The 20,349-nt window shown below is 40.9% G+C and overlaps 1 protein-coding gene across 4 annotated transcripts in view; it reads right to left on the reverse strand.

Annotated features, from left to right (window-relative positions):
- Positions 1 to 20,349, reverse strand: part of LOC111863878 — a 478,046-nt gene that overhangs the window by 55,982 nt on the left and 401,715 nt on the right. The gene's annotated exons all lie outside the window — the stretch shown is intronic.

The following is a 20,349-nucleotide window of genomic DNA, read 5'->3' on the forward strand; positions in this document are numbered from 1 at the left end:
GCTTAAATTTCGGCCCTGAAGTTAGAGGCAGTACATTCTTCAGAAAGGTCGGCGAACTTCCACAGGATTATATATGGTCACTTCCCAGAAGGTAGCATTATTTACGTTCATTATCGCATTCACAACAGCCCTCCACCGATCCTTATCTTGATCCAGATATAGAAGGTGCACAACCAGCCATCCTATTTTGGTGTTACAAAAAACACTAAATTGAGGAATTAAAAAGTAGAGCTAAATGGGTTTATTAAAAAGTAGGTTTCTTATAAACATATAAAACTTAATAAATGGAATGAAATGTATTGCGTCATGACGCCATGAGTTAGTTGTTGTCAGCAGAATTGAGATGGCAGTCGAAAGGAATTAGGCTGTGCAAAGATGACTTCATAATGAGCTGCAGTTACAGCGAAACTCTTATGAATCCGTTGCCAGGATACGACTAGTGAAGACTGATGACACTAGTGTGGATAACAGTGAACTGAACAGTGTGGAAATAGCGATATCGCTGTAATTTCCTGCAGTCCCTAGTGGTGTGTATAAGGCGTCAATAACTCAAATCATCCAATCCATACCCAGTCTACACGTATAACTCACTCACCCCTTGTACGTGACAGTATTTGGTACAATTTTGGCTCTTAGTTTCCTGTTCTGAAAAACAAACAAACCGAAGTAATACGAAGAAAATGCTCCTCATTTCGCTTCGCGTTACTTTTTGCCGTACCTTGACTGTCCCGCTCTGCTCAGTAGTGACATCTATTAATATCTACCCGCACTTAGTGGTGACATGAGGTAACCGGGAGAGTGAGCTGGGGTAGACTGCTCGGTCAGCCGACTAAAGCCTTCAAGAGACTTGTCCCTCAATACAAACGGGAATAAATGTGACAAGACTTAAGCGAAAATAACTGCATGACAGATATAAGTGCATCTTGTCGAAATACTATATGAAAACTACCTGCGACAGCTTCACAATGACATACCTTACTGAACTTACTGAACTACTGCTTATTTATCATAGATATAAATATTGTGAAATGTGAAATGTTTTAAATATTTGGGTAGCTTGTTAACAGATGATGGAAGGTGTACTTGTGAAATTAAATCCAGGATTGCCATGGCAAAAGCTGCATTTAGCAAGAAGAAGAATCTTTTTACCAGCAAATTGGACTTAAATTTGAGGAAGAAACTAGTGAAATGCTACATTTGGAGCATAGCTCTGTATGNTCATAGATATAAAAATTGTAGACGCTACAGATTTCAAAATGCAGAGTCGGAAATGATTCCGCACTGTAAGTTGGCGTTATGTTTATTCGCGTTAGGCGCTACGAAGACACGTAGAAGAATGGGAGCATAGTTCCACATACGTATACTTTAATCTCGGAACTGGATGGAAGTGAGAGACCAGTTTCACGTCATGCGCACTTTATCGCCCGTCCAATAATTTCAGAGATTATGCGTGCGAATAGAGAGAAATGACATCGCCATTATGCTTTATTTTGTTTCTAGAAAGACTTCATAAACAGCAACCTTGCTTGAACTAAAAATTTTCTATTTAAAAAAATTAATTTATGAGCATCCTATAACTTTGAATGTATAGTTTATATTTTATAACACAACCCTATGACACGTTTCTTTCTGATCAGACTCTCCTTCTTTTTATCGACTTACGAAAATGTGCCCTGCAAACAAATGCGAATCGTTATACAAGATAAAAGAATAAGGAACGCGACTGTAGCCAACTTATGAATAAACTACATGCTCCATACTGCTTCTGAGAGAACTCCTACGATTGTTCATAATATTTCCTTGTGAGTGATCTCATAACACTGTTGTTACATCATACACTCTCCGGAAAGCGGGGGCAGGAGATACCATTGCCTCGTGGAGACAAGAAACAAATGATTTCTTTGTGGCCCTTACTAAATGACAAAAGAATCGTCATGGAATGTTATCAAGAAGTTACTACTGCAGTGGCGACGGTAACAATGTCGTCAGAATACAAGTTACTGGGCTCTGATATGTTATCACACGTCTTTGAATTCCGTTCGAATAAATCGTGGGTGAATTTTTCCTCTTCATGGAAAACGTTAATATCACTCAAAATGTTGTATGACATTTAGACACATTTCTAGGCAACGCCCGAAATACGCGCACACAACAATAGAACCAGTGTCGCAAGAGGGGTTTTCTATGTTGTTGGCATATATCCACTGCTAGGAAACGGGCCAATAAACAGCTTCCCGCGGAGACAGATTCTCGGTAAATGGCATATTGTTAGGTAAATGGTCAATAAACATGCGTTCTACGACAACAGAAGAAAAGTGTTTTCCGTGGGGTCCGTTCCGAGGGTTTCCTTAAAGACAATCGACGCTACAAACGTCAGTCGTAGAACGAGAACGAAAATGAAACGAGTCCTCGGCAGTCAAGGTTTCGGCTGAAGACTTATTGTGAGCCGCTGTAAATTGATGGTGATTAAGAGAGATTTGGAAAGAAGGCGTCAATATATCCAATCAACTCTGGGTTTTAGTCCGCAACGCAAAATAACTATATCGACAGAGCGACCGCCGCTTGTCGGCGAAGTTAGTTCCAACTTCAGCGGATAGAGAGTGTCGCATGGTCAGCGCAACGAATCCCCACGGCCGTTAATTTCGGTTTTTCTAGACCGGAGCCGCTATTTCCTTGAAATAACTCCTCAATTATCCTCACGAGGCTGAGTGGACTCCGTTCCAGACCCACTACTTCTCAGAAAATCTGGTAGCGCCAGGAATCGAACCCGGGCCCATGGATATGTAGCCAGGAACTCTGACCACTAGACCACAGAGGCTAAAACCCGATATTATTAGCCACGGGACCCCAGACACCTGACATTTTGGTGTCAGTAGGCAAACTTAAGAACGAAAGCTCCTGTGTGTTCAACGAGATCACTTGTGCGGCGTTTTTTGTTCCCATCGTTTGCTGAAAATAGAATCTATTAACTTTCTAACGATGATGCATTAATCTACAACATTATATGATGATATACCCTCAAAGATATTGTCATGTGTTGGGGGGCTTATGACTATTAGAGGGTGTACGAATTGGATGATTGGATTCACTGCCCACTTTACACACTCAATTCGTAACTACAAGTAATAAGCGATATCGCTGATCTATATACTTTACAGTTCACCGTTACACACACACACACAAGGTTTCTCAGTTTTCACTAGTCATATCCTGGTAACGGATTTCAACACAATAATTATACCAGTCTCACTGTAATTGCAGCACACATGAAGTGTGAAATGTAAAAGCAGCTATTGCGAGCAGCACGGGAAGCAACCTATGCATATCATACTGCAGTGCATAACCACAGCTTCAAATCCATGGACTGCACAACCACTTTCATGAGGAAACTTTTCAAAGATAAATTTACATGTTCACAAACAAAATACAGAGTAATAATCACCAATGTTATTGTGCCATTTGCAACAAACCAGATTCTTCATCAGCTAAAAGAAGCTTGTTTCATTTCTGCATTCATTGACTCATCTAACCACCTGGACAAAAGGTTAGTGCCCCTGACTGTTAGATATTTTCACACAGAAAAAGATGTGGTGGTTAACATGCTAGAGTTTGTTAATTTAGGTGGTGAAACTCCAGATCTGCTGCTTCCTTATGTATTAGAAGTGTTACAGAAATTAGATCTCCTTGAAAAAGTTATTGCAATATCAGCAGATAATACCAATATAAACTTTGGTGGCAAGAAGAGGAAATGGAAGAATAATCTGTACCACAAACTGCAGGCAAAAACATCAAACAACTTGATTGGTATTGGTTGTCCTGCACATGTGGTGCAGACTGCTGCAGACTGCTTACCTATTGAGCTTCAGTTAATAACTAACAAGATTTACCAGTATTTCCACATCTATTCTGTACAAGTTGAGGAACTGAAATCATTTTGTGAATTCACTGAAACGGAGTATATAACTGATTTGGGTCATAGCAATACAAGATGGCTCTCCCTCTTAGCAGCAGTACAGAGAATTATTGATATTTCTTCCCCTGTACTGAAATCTTATTTCCTTTCCCTTGAGAAATATCCACTCAGCCTTCAGAATTTCTTTGAAAACCCATTTTCATTGACCCTTTTACACTTCCTTGCCAGCCAATTAAAAACCTTTCATCAAATGTATTGAAAAGCAAGATGCCACAATAATTCAAGTGAAGAATGAAATTAGCAAATTGTTAGACAAGTTAAATTGTAGGAAAACAGAGATTTCTTACAACTGTTGTGAGAGATCAGCTGCAAGAACTAGAAAAAGAAAGACATACAACCATCGACAAGTTTAATAACTATGCAGAAAACTTCTATGATACATGCACTGAATTTATTCAGGAATGGTGTTTGCCGTTTCTTATGCCTCTTCAGTTTGTGAATTTGATCAGTTTGAAGGGAAAGGTGATTTGGAAGAGTGTACAAGGTAACTATGTTTACATGAAGACTGTGGTACCTGGTTTGTCACAGAATGAAGATAATTGTTTGCTGAGTTTTCATGGGTATAAAAATATTGTGAAAGCAAATTGGAAATGTGCAATGAAAAAACTGACCAAAATGTTACTGAAAACTAGCGTGAAACTTTGACACTGCCGAGATCTTATGCACAGATTGAGCATGTTTTCTCTGTAATAAATATATTGTGGTCAGATGAAAAAAAAAAAGGAATTAAAATAGAAACAGTGAGAGTCTTAACCATTGTGAAGACCTACTTTAAAGATTTCTCTTGTTTAGAGTTCTTTTCTCAAACATCAAAAGAAAAAGTGTTTCTGGAACAGGTTCACAAATTTAGTAAATATTCAGGTGAATCTGGGAATGCTTTCGCAGATTAAGATCTACATTTTTTGTATGATTTTTTTAACTGCTGTGTTTCTAAATTAATAATTTTGAGCTCATTTTTATATGTTTAAATTTCTCAGCGTTTAATATATAATTTAGTATTGATTTTTTGTTTTTATTAATTTTTATCGTGTCCCCTTCTTAACAAATGCCCTGGTTTTTAGGGGGGAAAATGGAAATATCCCTTTTTTTTAATAGTATGGGAACCTACGCTACATTAAAATTTTTCTGTATAGTAAATATATGCCTGTAGCAGGTCTGATGACACAGAAACTCAACAATGCGCCTCACTCCCCATCAAGAAGGCTGGGAACACAATTCCCCATACACTGTTTTGAAAGGTGCATAGAATTTCAGAAAGAGGATGAGGCCATGTTTGGGACACTGCGTAATCCAAAAGTAGATCTTGCGTGCCACCGGACAATACCGGATTTCTGTTACATCATGCCTAAAGCATCTCTGAGGTTGTGAGTACCGCACACTGTCACGTCATCATTATAAAATTATCAGATTAATTTTTCAACATGCGGTGGGAGGGATCTCGCTATACATGCGGGACTTTTCTTACGGAAGGCTACCTACTCACATGCAGGAGAAGGGGATTGCATATAGGAAGGAAGATCTAGACGTAAGTGGGAGGATAATATTAAAATAAATCTTAGAGAGATAGGATTGGATGTTATGGACTGAATCGATCTGGCTCAGGATAGGGACCAGCGGAGGGCTCTTGTAAAGAGTAATGAACCTTGGGGTTTTATAAAATGTTGGGGAATTCTTGAGTGGCTGGGCGACTGGCAGCATCTCAAAAGCGCTCAGTTCCTTGGAATTAGTCACTTAGTTAAGGCTGCCTACTCAAGGTAATAGGGTACACTCAAAGACGTTTTGGAAAAAAAAAATAACTGCGGGTTGTAAATCTTACATATGCGATGTTTCCCTTATTAAATTCAGATGTAATTTTCTAAATAACCAAAAGGTCTACAATTATGAAATTGGATTACACACGTAGTTAACGATTCTGTGCCTCTGCTGATTTTTATAGCCATTACTGATAAATGTAACTTTAATATTTGTTCCTCTAAAAAGTAATTTCTTTAAATAATCCAGATCCGACGGCAATAAAATTGCATGAACTGGATTTACAGCCTTTTCTTATAAGAAGTGGGGGTAGAAATAAGCATTTGAAGACGATCAGCAAAAAAAAAATGTAAAGACGATAAAAGCCAAAATCGTGCGGCAAGGACATTTGAAAAAAAAACGCAAACAGCAAATGGCCCAAGAATTGAGCCCCATCCTGGGTCAGTTCCGTCCATCTCCTCTCCTCATTAATTCCCTGATATTCCCCCTCTCACTCATCTGTCTCTAGAATAGCCATTTTCTCCAGCAATGTTCTGTAAGCCTGTTCATTTTCTATTTCCATGTAAACTACATGCCGAGCCCACAACACTATCCCAGATTTCGCTATCCTAGCGATAATATGAAACCTGTATATACCACGAAATCTCGCCCTGTGTAGGGACCTACAGATATCCTAAATTGCCAATGTATATAATCCGCCACACGAACATAATTTCCATATTAATCCTTTCAATCACAAAACAGAAATATAACATTAAACAACTTTCGCTTTGAAAAAATATTATCTGAGCGTTACACATTAGGAACTAACGTATGACTTTTTAAACACTGGAAAATATTAGTATATTCGTATATTGTAGAAAATACAAACACGAGAAGTTATTCTTTTCTTTAAAAACTTCACAACGAACTAATTAAGAAACTTCAAGAAGCAAGAGTCCTTCTTGGGACGCTAAAATTGTTTAGCTATTGAAGGAAATTGTCAAAATTTATATAACCCTAAGGCCTGTTACAGTGTACACAAGAGGTCGACACTGGTCTTTGTCCACAATTTCCCACCTCGTTTCTAATCCACATTAATATAATTCTCCCATCTAAGTCTATGACTTCGAAATGGCCTCCTTCTTGCTGGTTTTCCTACAAAATTTTATATGCATTTCTCTTCTTTCATACGCGTGCTACAAGTCTCGTCCATCTCATCCCTTTTTATCTGATCACCCTAATAAAATTTCCACCTGTATTAGTGACTATAGGACTAAAGAAGGAGTTTGGATTGGTGAATAGATTTATTGACCATTCACAGGTTGCTACTACAAATAACTATAACACTGAAGAAAGCAGTTTTCTGGGATTTGGCACCGTGTATATGTGGTGTTAACCGACGTTTCGGAGGAACGTATCGCCTCCACCTTCAGGGTAAAAGCAGACTGCTTTTACCGGTTCTCACAATCCCTTCGCTTGTGGATTTCTTATATTTTTCCTTCTACCCTGAAGATGGAAGCGATACGTTCCTCCGAAACGTCGGTTAACACCACATATACACGGTGCCAAATCCCAGAAAACTGCTTCATAGTCACCGCCGTGAAAGCCTCAAATCTTATAACTATAACACTATTTCTGATTTCCAAGCTACAAATCACTCCACACTGTCTTCTCAGTCTACTTTCACTAGTTTTTACTTGGTAACGGCTCTCTACATTGGCTCTTCCTCCGCAATGTTTTCACAAGAAATTTTCTGATAACGAATCTTAGTAACGGAGATTCTCAGCTTCCGTTGCCCGCTGGGTAACACTCCACAGCTGAACCCTCAACTAAACTGCAGCACCAGTTATCTTCAAGATAACTCCTCGGCACAGACCAAGTAGAAAACATAGCCCCTCTATTGCTGAGAAGGCGTATTTATCGCGCTGTTGCATAGCAACGGTCGTGGCGCTGGCCACCTAGAAAACGCCGTTCTTTTATTGTTGCTTGCGTTCGTATTCGTGGGAAGGTGCTTACCGAGCCGTTGCTTAGAAACGAGTCTATACGCCACAATATTTAGATATGAACACAATTATGAAGTTCCTTATTACGTATTTTTTCCAGCCTCCTCTTACTTCAACCCTCTAGGACCAAATGCTCTTCCCAGAACCCTGCTCTCGAACATCTCCAGTTCATAGAAAAACCTAATATGGCACTGCAATTAATTTTGGACTCTCCTTCTTATCTCTCTTCTAACCTTTATTAATTAGGCCATTTGGTCTGTTTCAGTTCATAATTATTTTTTGAAATTAACAAAATTTAGAGACAGTTGGTAGGACTCCTTCGATAGGTACCATAACTGACACAATAGACTCTATAAGGAGACATATCGTGTAGTTGTGGAAGGACATGAAATAGGAGTGGTCAAACTAGGAACTGCACAGAACGCTGCGCTGAAGATTTTGTTTGTGTACATAAACAGCAAGTGACAAAATAAAGGACGACAAACATATATATACATGCCGCAAGTAGGATTCGAATCCACGAACCTTGTGTTCAGGCAAACGAAAGCAGCGCGTCCCTTAGCCGCACGTCCATTAGGACCGGCTTAACTTGGCATTCAGCAGAGATTAATAATAGTAGTACGTTGTAGTTTCCAAGCAATTCAGTGGCTTTCTGCCAGTTTCAGCGAGTCGCCTCGTCTCCCTAAACCGCTCAATACGTTCGCAATCCGAAAAATATGAGAGTATTCTGGGATGCAGTAGAAGCCGAAATGTCTGCTGTCAGCTGATATGATTGCCAGGGGAACATATTCAGCGCTCGGCACAGAGAAGCAATGTCATGTATTTATCATTCAGCTTTCAGATAAGAAAGTTAAGTACTGAATTCTCTGGTTTCCTGGGGTGACAATATAATCTTACCGGAATTTATAATTTGTCCTGACATTTTCGAGATAGCTGTTTCTGACATTCATGCGTGACAGACAACTGTACACCTTAAGGTTACAATCTCCAGTTCACATACACCGACAGATGCCAGAAAAATATTAAGAATATCAGAACAATTATGAGGTTGTTATAAACTTTTAATGTAAGGCACTATGCTACAAGTCGGAAGGTCGCGGGTTCAAATCCCGATGAGGTAATTCGATTTTTTTCAATTTACCTAATCCTTCTGGTCGCACTATGGCCCTGGGGTTCACTCAGCCTCTAACAGAAATGAGTACGAGGAATTAAATAAATAATTTTCCTGGGGAGTAAAGCGCGGCCGGCGCGTAAGGCTGACAACCTTACCGCCATCTTTGAGCCGATTGTCTAGAAAATGTGGGACCCTCAACGTCTCACAACAGTATGGGCCTTCATGGCCTGTTACAGGGATAGCTTTACTTTTTATTAGCTTTCTCTTCCATATTGGCGCTACAAACCTGCGTGTGTCTCGACCCCCTCCACTCTCCTCTTTTTCAGGGTCTGGAAATTTCGTAACAGTAGATTTTTCCGGACTGTGGTTGTTAGCTCCAAGCCCGACCCCAGCCTAGAGGACCAGGAACTACACTTTGTCTGCCCCCTACCCTTTGACTTTTCTGGCATGGGTGGCCCTACCAGAAGCATTATACGCGTAGATTGCATCATATTGTGTGTATAATACTTATCCCATGTTATAGCCGTCAACAGAAGCCGGGGTAGCGTAGTCGGTATAGTGACCGGCTACGTGGAAGTTGAAGGGCTCGGAGTCCGAGGTCCGGTAGGGTCAAGAATTTTCTCTTCTCCAAGCCGTCCAGACCGGCTCTGGGTTTCACCCAACCTCCTGTCCAATGGGTAACAGAAACTCTTTTCCAGGGGGTAAAGCGGCCGGGACTTTAAGTTGGCCACTCACCTCCAGCTAATGCCGAGATCAAGAAAATATGGATCTATACATCCACTACCCCACACGCCTTCATGGCGTAGTGCTTAATTCGTTAAGCACAGGGATAAATTTACCTTTACCTTGCCTTTTATATATCCGTCAAGTCAACAAATAAAACGGGAATGTCTTCAATGAAGACAACAGATGTTGGTGTATATCTTACTTACTTAATGTAAGCGTAGATTGCGCTACACCTTTAGACATATATTTTAGAACAGTGTTTCTCAACCGCCGGGCCGCAGCCCAGTACCGCGCCCTGGCATCAATTTTACCGGGCCCTCGTGTTATAAAAAAATTACCGAGCCGCGGTCTCACAAAGGTTGAGAACCACTGCTTTAGATCATCAACAGGCACCTCTCTGTGATCTATAGCTCAAGTGATTAAAGTTAATAGTCATGTTATGGATCCATATTACGCAACTGGTGTCTGTTGCTGCAAGCGAATATATATTTGTAGAATGAGCATAGATCTATATTCTAATATTCTAATAAAATTATTTACTAATAGTTATGACTTAAGGATATAAAAAGTATTGAAGTACTGATTCCACAATATACACGTATTTTTAATGTTGGCTAGTTGTTGTGTAAACCCTCTACAGTCGTGTGTCGATGTGCTGAAGAGGGGGGGGTTCCGTATTATTTTCTACTTGCTGTCTTGTAGCTCTATTGATTTTCGTGTGAATAATCTGAACATAATTTCTTGTTTCCTCCTATGGTTAGTTTGGACTGACGTTTAAGTTTGGGCGTTTGAAATATTTGTCCTAATGTTGATGTGGTGTTATTGTGTAGTTGCACAAAATAAGATTACGGTCCCATCAGTATATCTCTCCGGGTCACTGGGGCGCGCAAACCTCCACACCACGGAAAGGTAGTAGTCCTCGAGGAGGAACTATATTAACCACCAATATTAAAACTAGGAAATTCTACATTTTTCTCACAGAGTGCATCTATGTGTTCCGTATCACTCGCAAGAAAAACATCGACTATTTCTCTGACAGCATCAACTGGTTGGTCGCTATTATGCTGTCACATTTACTCACTGTGCGCTAGTTAACGGCGCTTTAAATATTATTTCAGATGAATCTTTCTAGAGCAAATGTTGAATTAGTACCCAAATTAAAGTTTCACTTCATGATTCACACGAAGCCCTTCCAATGTTAGCATAAAAATTCCACACTAACGCAGCCCTTCCATACGCTTGCCTCTGCTCATAATAATGTCCACTCCTTAACCCTTCATCTTATCAACTTCCCAAAGCTTTTTCATCATTGAAACTTACGTCTGTCAGAAATATTTACGGGCACTCCCTGGGAACCTTCAAAGCAGCATAATCTGTGTACCTCTCTTCAAAAAAATTTTGCCTATCCCTCCTCCCGCCATCTTATCTCCCTTCAGGCTTCAGATGTCAAAGGGCTAAGAGAACTGAATTTAACAAAACAGTTGCAGCACAGGAGACAAAGTCTGGAAGCAGTTTAGACTTTTCCGATAAGTTCTAAACCAGTTATGAGATGGGATTTGATATTATCACGGCGGTGAATATGAAGATTACGGTCTTATGGGTAACGGTGCCGTGTAGTTTCGTAGCATCACTGTTTCGGGAAAATACATGTAACCCCCCCCCTTCTCAAAGTTTCGTACACATCTAGCAAACGACACGTCGTCACTTTCAAGACGAACACGATATCTTTATGAGATGTTTATAATCAGACGATCTCATAGAATGTTAATGCGAAACTTTAGTTTTATGTCGTCTGATAGAATGCAAGAACTAGTAAAACAAATGTATAGTAAATCAAGGATTAAGAAGTCACAATGGTGAATCTAACAACAATATTGCAGCAATAGGTTCTGTGGTCCCAGCGCTGTTCGTTTTTATTTGTGGTTTTGTTTAATGACGCTGTCAGTAGCTCAGACTATACAGCGTCGAATGGTAGGAATATTTGCGAATGGTGAATTGGTAAGGATGAGGAAGGGAGAGCTAAAAGTAAAGGTAAAGCTACTCTTGCAACAGGCCGTGGAGGCCCATAAGTTTGTAAGACGTCGAGGCCCCCAAATTTTCTAGACAATCGGCTTATAGATGGGGGTGAGGTTGTGAGCCTTACGCGCCGGCCACCCTCTATTTATTCCCAGGAAGATTCCTGGTACTTATTTCTGACGGAGGCTGAGTCAACCCCGGGGCCATAGTGCTGCTGGAAGGATTAGGTCAACTGAACAATACCCTCATCGGGATTCCTCAAGCAACTGCGTTACCGCGCGCCCCGGAAGGAAGAGGACATGGCCCAATTTTGAGTTACTATTCCATCATTTACTTGAAGAAAAATGCTTACCTAGGATATCCGGTTTTTCGGCAGAGTCTAGAGCACTCCGCTGCACCAATTTCTTGGATAAAATAAAAATGAAGGCGTAGAGAGAAACGCAATAAAATAAAATTTAATCTTTTCAGTGCTGAGACTCCGATATATCACTGGGGAGATAGAAACGGACAGATCTTGACAGGTCGGTTCCTACTGAGATTGTTTTAATGTATTGTCAATTGAAGTGTGTAGGCAGTATGGCTGGAGCTCGTTGCCGGAAGTACAGATAAACCGCTCAGAATCCTATCTCTTGCTGAGAGTAAGGCATGGCTGCATCGAAATCCCTCACCTTTCATCAATTTTTCTTGTTTTCGAAACTGTTCACTGTGACCTGTCCGTACTAACCACACAAGTGTTCCTTTTATTCCGTGAGAAGTACCTTTGTGAAACTTCTAGTGTTTTCTGAGAGATCCTCTATAACGAGGAAAGTTCTGTACAATGGTGATGTCCTTTGGTTTGAGTAATAACCGGGAAGACCACACACAAGAGAAATAAAGTCACGACAGTTGGTAATATGAAGGGGATTCGAACCTGCTGAACATCAGATTAGCGGGTTTCTGGCTCCAGTCAGGTCCGTCAGAAGCAGCTAATCTCAATCACTGGATGACAGGTCTGCATATTCATTTGGACCCGTTAGAAAGAATTATTTCAATCACAGGACCAATGTCCACAGACTGACATTACCTACGAGTATTAATTAGCTCCATTCGACCGACCATTCCGACCACCTTTCCACTTGAGGACGGAAACACATCCATTTTCCGAAATGTTGTGTTCAGAGGATACTCGAAAGAGTCTGTGTTTTGCATTTCAAATCTTTTGTTTACGTTGGTACTAACTGGCTGCATGAAACAGTTAAACGAACCGTCAATTTGCCGCAGGGAAAATATGATTATAACTTAACATTCGGTAGTTTTGTTTTACGTTAAAACAGTCGACCTCACTTCAGACAGATTAGGAACTTTTTAGCATCGACACTTATTTATTTATCAGATTAACTGTTGTGTGTGAACAGCGGGAACTCGCTGAATTAATTTAAATTACTGAGCGTTCTTCAAGGAACATAATAATTAGAGTAAAAGTGGTATACGGGAATGCGTAACTTTCTGCCAGCTACTTTAGTGCCCATTTTGATAAATACTAAGTAGTGCTTGAGAAGATATGCTACAAGCCGGAAGGTCGCGGGTTCAAGTCCGATGAGGTCATTGGATTTTTTTCAGTTGACCTAATCCTTCCAGGCACACTAGGCCCTGGGATTTACTCAGCCTCTAACAGAAATGAGTACCAGGAACTAATTAAAATAATTTTCCTGGGAGTAAAGCGCATCCGGCGCGTAAGGCTGACAACCTTACCGCCATCTTTGAGCCGATTGTCTAGACAATGTGGGACCCTAAACTTCTCACAACCCTATGGGCCTTCACGGCCTGGTAGAGAATAGCTTTATTTTACTTTACATTACTAAGTTCATGGAGCTGAGCCCTTCTTGAGAAGCCGCCAGTCGCTCAGCTACTCAAGAACTTCCCAAAACTTTATGGAACCCAAAGGTTCATTACCGTGTTCACAAAAGCCCTCCACTGGTCCCTATCCCGAGCCAAATCAATCCAGTCCATACCACCCCATCCTATCTCTCTAAGATCCATTTTAATATTGTCCACCTATCTAGGTCTTGGTCTTCCTAGTGGTCTCTTTCCTTCTGGCTTTCCCACTGATATCCTATATGCATTCGTCTTTGCTCCTTTCTTGCTATATGCCATTTTCAGCTCGTCCTGACCAATATAGCAAACGGTTTAATAAAAAACACTTTCATTCTCGTCGTAGAATTATACTGATATTTTTGGGTCTAATTTTGAAAAGATGGGCTATGTAATTAATGCGTAACTAACTAACTAGGAAGCTATACAGACGGGTAACCGAGTAAGGGATTTGGCAAATCAGAATTAACCAAGAACTGAGGGAACCACATGAAATCTCTGATCTGATAATGTATTTTAAAATAAGAAGATTCGTCTTATTGTGATTAGAAGGGATCGACCAAGAATTACTAAGATTTTTTTAAGCGGTGCGTGAATGTTCAGACTCAGATTGCCGAAAGTCATAGAAAATGATTTACGAGAGCTGAAACTGAAGAGGTGGAGAAAAAGATAAATAGGATTAAGAAAAGAATAGGCGTCTGTCGTAAGCGAGAACAAGGCTCTCAGCAAACTCAGCAGACTCTGCTCCGTGATGCAGGGCTTCCCTTTAGAATCTTATAATTTTCTGAGCTGTTCAAAAAAGAATCCCTTGCCTCCTGTGGAAACAGAAGTTTAATTACCGCCCACTCGACTTCCTTCTCCTCCACTTCCCGCGCACCATACTGCAGCTAATTGCATCCGTAACGGCAGAAATACGAGTTCTTCGCTCGAGATAATTTCTGCTTCCTTGGCAATGTCACAATTTATTTATTTGTTTATTTACTTAATCGTGGTTTATTTAACGATGCTGTCAGCACCTATAACATACCTACCTACCTACCTACCTACCACTCAGGTTTACAGCCCTGGGTGAGCCTTGGCCTCCTCTACAACCAGTCTCCACAACCAATGCGTGCTGCCATAGGAATGGACCCACGCATGATGACCCGAGGCTGGTTGTTAGATTTCTGGACAAAATTCTTTTTACAGGATGAGGTTGTTAGCCTCATACCCAACCTTACCGGTAGTTAAACTACCGCCGGTATAGCTCTCCAGATAACAGAGTCACGCAAGCCCCACCACCAAGACAAGGTGGAGACGCCTTTGGAGGGCACCTGTAATATACAGTGTTGAATTTAAGGTGAGACGACCGATGAATGACGAAAGAGAAAGAATTTGAAACGAAAAATTAGCAGCCTAATAGAGGTACTATCCTGTTATTTTCCTGGAGAGACTGAGGAAACCCACGAAAACCCCTCAGTCATGAAAGCCGATATCTCGACTGAGATACGAAATACCAGAGCCTCACTGTTATGCCAATCTGCTCGTTTTCTTTCTACATTTTTTTTTTCCTTGGCACTACAGCCCCAGTGGGCCTAGGCCTACCTCCATGAACTTCTCCGTTCACTTCGGTTTTTCTAGATCTTACACATTCGGTAGGACTCCTTGGGCGGGTGATCAGCTCGTCGCAAGGCCTCTACCTGTATACAAACACAGAAAAACGCACACACACAAATTAAACATCCATGCCCTGAGCGGGATTCGAACCCACGATTCCGGTTTCCAAGCGAGCGAAGACAGTACATGCCTTAGACCGCTCGGCTACCGTGACCGCCTCTTGCCACATTTAACAGGTAAAAATTTAAGGATGGAATAACACATTAAGAAATTTAAGTCGAATTAAATTACAGCATCTTGTTGCACTGCGTAGATCTGATTTTGCGGTCTGATTTTTGCCGTCGTCGTTGGACATAGGCGGCAAAAAAGCGGAAGGCAAAGTCAAATTCTAGTCGGCCTACGTTCATGTATCCATGGGCGGTTTTTGTTCAGACTGTGGGCCTGTGGATTGTGACAACGTCTAGCCAAGTAGGTGGACATCAATATATCAGCTAAATATATTGCTTTCATCTGCAAGATCGAGTTCAACATCTTAATATCTTCAAGGTTTATCTATCAGGTTCGCGGTAAGAAAGAGGAAACTGAAAGAAAGTTATGTGGTAATATTATTCTGCTCTTTGTCTTTATTTTACTCATAACAAAATCAGATTCGTAACGATTCGCCTTTTTTACACTTCCCAAAAACACTTCAAACTCTCTCCAAACTACGTTTACAAGAAGAAAGAGTGTGCACTGCCTGGGAAGCTTCGAAAGCTGAAAATTCTGTTACCCCGTTAAAAAGTAGTCTCCTTCAATTTTTCCTCCTCCACTATATATTTATTGTGCCCAGAATATTCAAAGATAATTATAAGCTAGAAATTATGAGATGTATGTAAAACGAGTATGTGGAGTGACATCCACCGGGAGGCTGACCGGAAGTTGTGAATGGGATCATACTATTATGTTTCACATCCCCCCAGTCAGCCGCTCCAAATTTGTATTTTTGTAAATGTATTTGTTCGATTTATGTGGTGTCACACCCTCTCCGGTTATCCGTTTTAAAATGGGTTTCTGTAAGAAAGTTTGCTCCCACCGTGAACCATATACGGATAAGTTTCTTGAACGGAGGAGGGGCACCGGCCAATCAGAGTTGGCAATTGTAGGGCGTTTTCCCGAGTGAGCGGCAGTAATGCGTCCCCAAATCTGTATAAATACCACTTAACCGGGAGTAACCGAGAGAGAGAGAGGTTGGGCGGACGCTTGATATAAGGATCTGTGCTGGAAGAGACGTAATGGCGCCGATCATCTTCACGTGTATCAGCCTGAGTGAGTAACTTGGCCGTATTCAGGTCACTGACAGGGGCCACTATTGTCGTGTGTACTCCGGTAATGTGACAATAAATAATGAGTTCCGGATTTGATAACTCGATTTATTGGATAACTTCACATGTCGTAACTACAATTCGTTATTACACTTTCACGATTGCTCTATCTGTGACACACAGATAATTATAACACTCTCAAGATGAACACACCAACTACTGAACTGCCTTGAATGACGTCTTCCTATGCTGCTGGTCCCTGTCAGCGCAATCTTTCTCGGGTCCGAGACCCTTGGGGCTCGCGGCCATATTTTACTGTCTCAGATTTGAGACTTCCCCTTGCGTCGCCTCCTACGACTCGCAGGGTCACGGTGGAGGTATTCGACCCCAGCTCCACACGAGCAATCCTTGAAGTCTTCACTGATTCTTATATAGGCTCGGCACGGACCACATAGAAAACATGACCTCTATTGTTGATGAAACTTGTTTACTGCTCGTCGCCTAGCAAGGAAAAGGCCTTTTCATATCGTTGGCCAAGAATATTTCTTCTCGGGAACGTGTTTACCTAGCTGTTCCCTAGCAAAGGTTGTGCATGTTACAGTACATACGTGTATTTTGGTTCACACAAAGGCCATATAGTACGTATTTATTAGACCAGTTATATTCGTTTAGTTCGAATAGTTGAGGCTGGTTCCCAACATGTAGTCATAAGGGTTGGGTTAAGAGACATCCAAAAGCGCCCAAGGGGTGAATGTGGGCATTGAACCTTTGCGGCACAACACTCTTCTATTACTTCCTACCCTCATATTCTGTATATTGTCACGTGTTGGGAGTATAACGCGACAAATAACTTCACGCCTTATTGGATATAGCGAATTTATTGCACATTCGCTCTTACAATCACATGGTGATCTAGTGATCATGGTACCTTCTCGTTTTCACACTCCGAGTAGCTTGTTTCCCACCACTCGTTGAAGGAGCACTGGTGTCTTCATTTCTATCACTAATCAGGAAACTCTTCATGATCAATTTTTCATAATCAAGTCAACTTCAAGAGGTAAACAAATCAGCACAACTGCACTGAAACGTTGAATGCATAATAATACAACATCAAACAGGGATACCCGTCGATCACCATTGAGTCTGGCGACAAACTGCCTGTCCTGCCTGTTCCCTGCCCAACAGGCGCCAATGAAATGACACAAGTCGCTGCTTTCAGCTACGCGTGTACGATACAGTGCTGCCTGGAAGAGGATGCGGCTGCTGCCGAACTATCAACGCTGTCCCTGGCATAAGCGTTTTATAATTTCCGGTAAAGAGAATAATTATTATTTATTTTTAAATTCATGATAATTAAAGCCTGCACTTATCAAAAGTTTTTCTATATGTATTTTTATTTTCTGTTACTTTTCTAATTGATTTAGGGCAGTTTTAATTTTTATCTGAGAACCACTGCCCTACTGGGATGAAAACAAATATCATTTCCCTTAAAAAGCAAGCTATGTGAAATTGAATGATATTATGCTGTCGCAATGAGTTCTGCTTTCAAGTGCTTAGCGTTCCTACTGTCTACTCTGCGCTTCAATCTCGGCCTGGGGACAGAAGAGACCTACCCTAAAGTTTATTTCACATATTTCAAGTACATAAACTGGCCTTTTCTCCACTAGAACCGCCACCAGCGAAACTAGAACAACACAGTTTAGTGTCATAATTTTTAAACCTACTCTGAATATCGTCACTCAGTGTACAAGGTGAAGGGTCGGGATAGCTCAGTCGGTATTGCGACGAGCTACGGGCTCGCCGGCTGGGGTCTGATTCCCGGCATGGGCAAGAGATTTTCTGGCACTGGGCCCACCCAGCCTCCTATCCAGTGAGTACCGGGAACTCTTACATCGTGGGGGGTAAAGCGGCTGGGGTGTGTACCTGATCACTAACCTCCATCTAGTGCCGAGGTCAAGAATGGTGGAGCTATACCTCGACTCCTGCATACGTCTCCTCGATGTGGTGATCAAATAATTAAGCACAGGGACAGCTTTACCTTTCTATACAGATTGACGATATTGGTAGTTCTGTGTACTAACAACAAATGGCTATCACGAGGTCTTCATACGTATCATATCAAAAATGTTATTTAATGTCTGGTCAATTTAAATAAAAATACGCCCATTAAACCACTGCTTCGGTTATGACCTTAAAAATTAACTTTTCCTACTGGATTTCTTCACATAAAAAAGGTAAAAGGTAAAGCTATCCATGAAACAGAACGTGAAGGCCCATAAGGTTGTGAGACGTCGAGGTTCCCACATTTTCTAGACAATCGGCTCACAGATGGCTCTGAGTTTGTCAGCCTTACGAACCGGCAACCCTTTACCTCCCAAGAAGATTCCTGGTACTCATCTCTGTTAGAGGCTGAGTCGACCCCAGGGCCATAATGCGGTAGGAAGGGTCAGGTCAATTGAAAAATTCAATGATATAAATGGTATCCCAAACCACGACCTTCTGACTTATAGCATAGTGCCTCAACCAACTACGCTACCGCGTGCCCCCATTTCTTTTTCTACTGTATACTTCTACTGGCGATTCTTATTCATTGTTACGAAATAATCGCAGAAAGAAGGCCTTAATCACCGAAATGGACGAAAGGGGGCTCTGTATACGAGCGAAAGTTTTGAAACAATTTCCGAGCGGCACAGCCGAATATAAAAGGAACATGACTAATGAGAACAATTCTATTCAAGCGTTCTCTTGTTTTACATCTGAACGTACAGAAACTTTGTAGAAATCCAATAAATGTCCAGCAGAAACAACCGGAATAAGACTTTCCAATATATTATGCCATTAAAGCACAAATCCACTACCTGATGTAATAATAAAAAAGAAGCATTTAGATTAATGCATTTCCAGTGAAATGTAAAGTCTGTCTGACTAAATCGCTGTCAGTTTTCCATGGCCTACTCTATTCTCTGACATCTCTAAGCGTGTGCATTGTTCAAGTAGCAACTGTCAGTTCCCATACGGCGAAAGCCGACATCCGACAATATCGTCTCAAGAAAAACAAAAGTGAAATGGATTCACTCTTCTGCAATAATGCCAATGGTTGCATCTTTAAAGGATGACGGGTGGGGGGCCAGCTCAGAGCAAAACTAAACTATCTCCCCTTGATATTTTACAAGAAATTAACAAATTTATAATTCACAAATTTAAAAATTTATCATACCAAATCTGACAAAGTTCAAGGAACATTAAAATCAGAATATTCTTCCCATTATTCAAGCTGGAATGTTCTATGTTCCAATATCAGATATAAACAACATAGAAAGAAAACACACGAGTCCTCACGTAAAATTCATTCTGGTCTCGGAAAGTTCTTGTCCTTAGGTTTTCGCAGCTGGAGTTCAGTGTGTGTATTCGAGATTCTGGAATACGCCGTGCAGAATGTTGTAGTTTTTATAAAGTTTCGGAAATCTCTAACCTTGAAGATGGCAAATGCAATATTTGTCGAAATGCTGCAGAAATGTCAACATTCTACGATGCGTATTCCCGAAAGCCTAAGTCGCATACACACACATTAGGACTGTCTGAGAACAAGGCGCCGAAGGACATATTCGGAATTCAAGAGAGGTGACACACTACAGGATTTATGAAAAGACGAATATATGTTCCAATGACGAGAAAAACGAGATGTTCGTGCGAAACTTACGTCGAAAAATGTCAAGAGACCTAATCCTAGATGAAAGGATAACATTAAGATTTATATTGGAGGATGTGTCAAGATGGGCTCGATTTAACCGTCTCCGAATTGGGTCTAGAGCGATTCATGTATCTCCATAAATCTTTAAATCCCAGTTGTAACAATACTTACCAGCTGCTGTATCATTTAAAGCAGAACATGTTGCACAGGCACACCGTGTCTACTTATATGTTTCGTATAATTCACATAATAAACAATTTTTATTTCCCAAAACAATATTAATTGATCCTCTTTGTTTTGTAACTGGTACACATTGTGGTTTCTGTGCGATGAAAGTTATATTT

The sequence above is a fragment of the Cryptotermes secundus genome, unplaced genomic scaffold (assembly GCF_002891405.2).
Source record: "Cryptotermes secundus unplaced genomic scaffold, Csec_1.0 scaffold171, whole genome shotgun sequence".
Taxonomy (NCBI): domain Eukaryota; kingdom Metazoa; phylum Arthropoda; class Insecta; order Blattodea; family Kalotermitidae; genus Cryptotermes; species Cryptotermes secundus.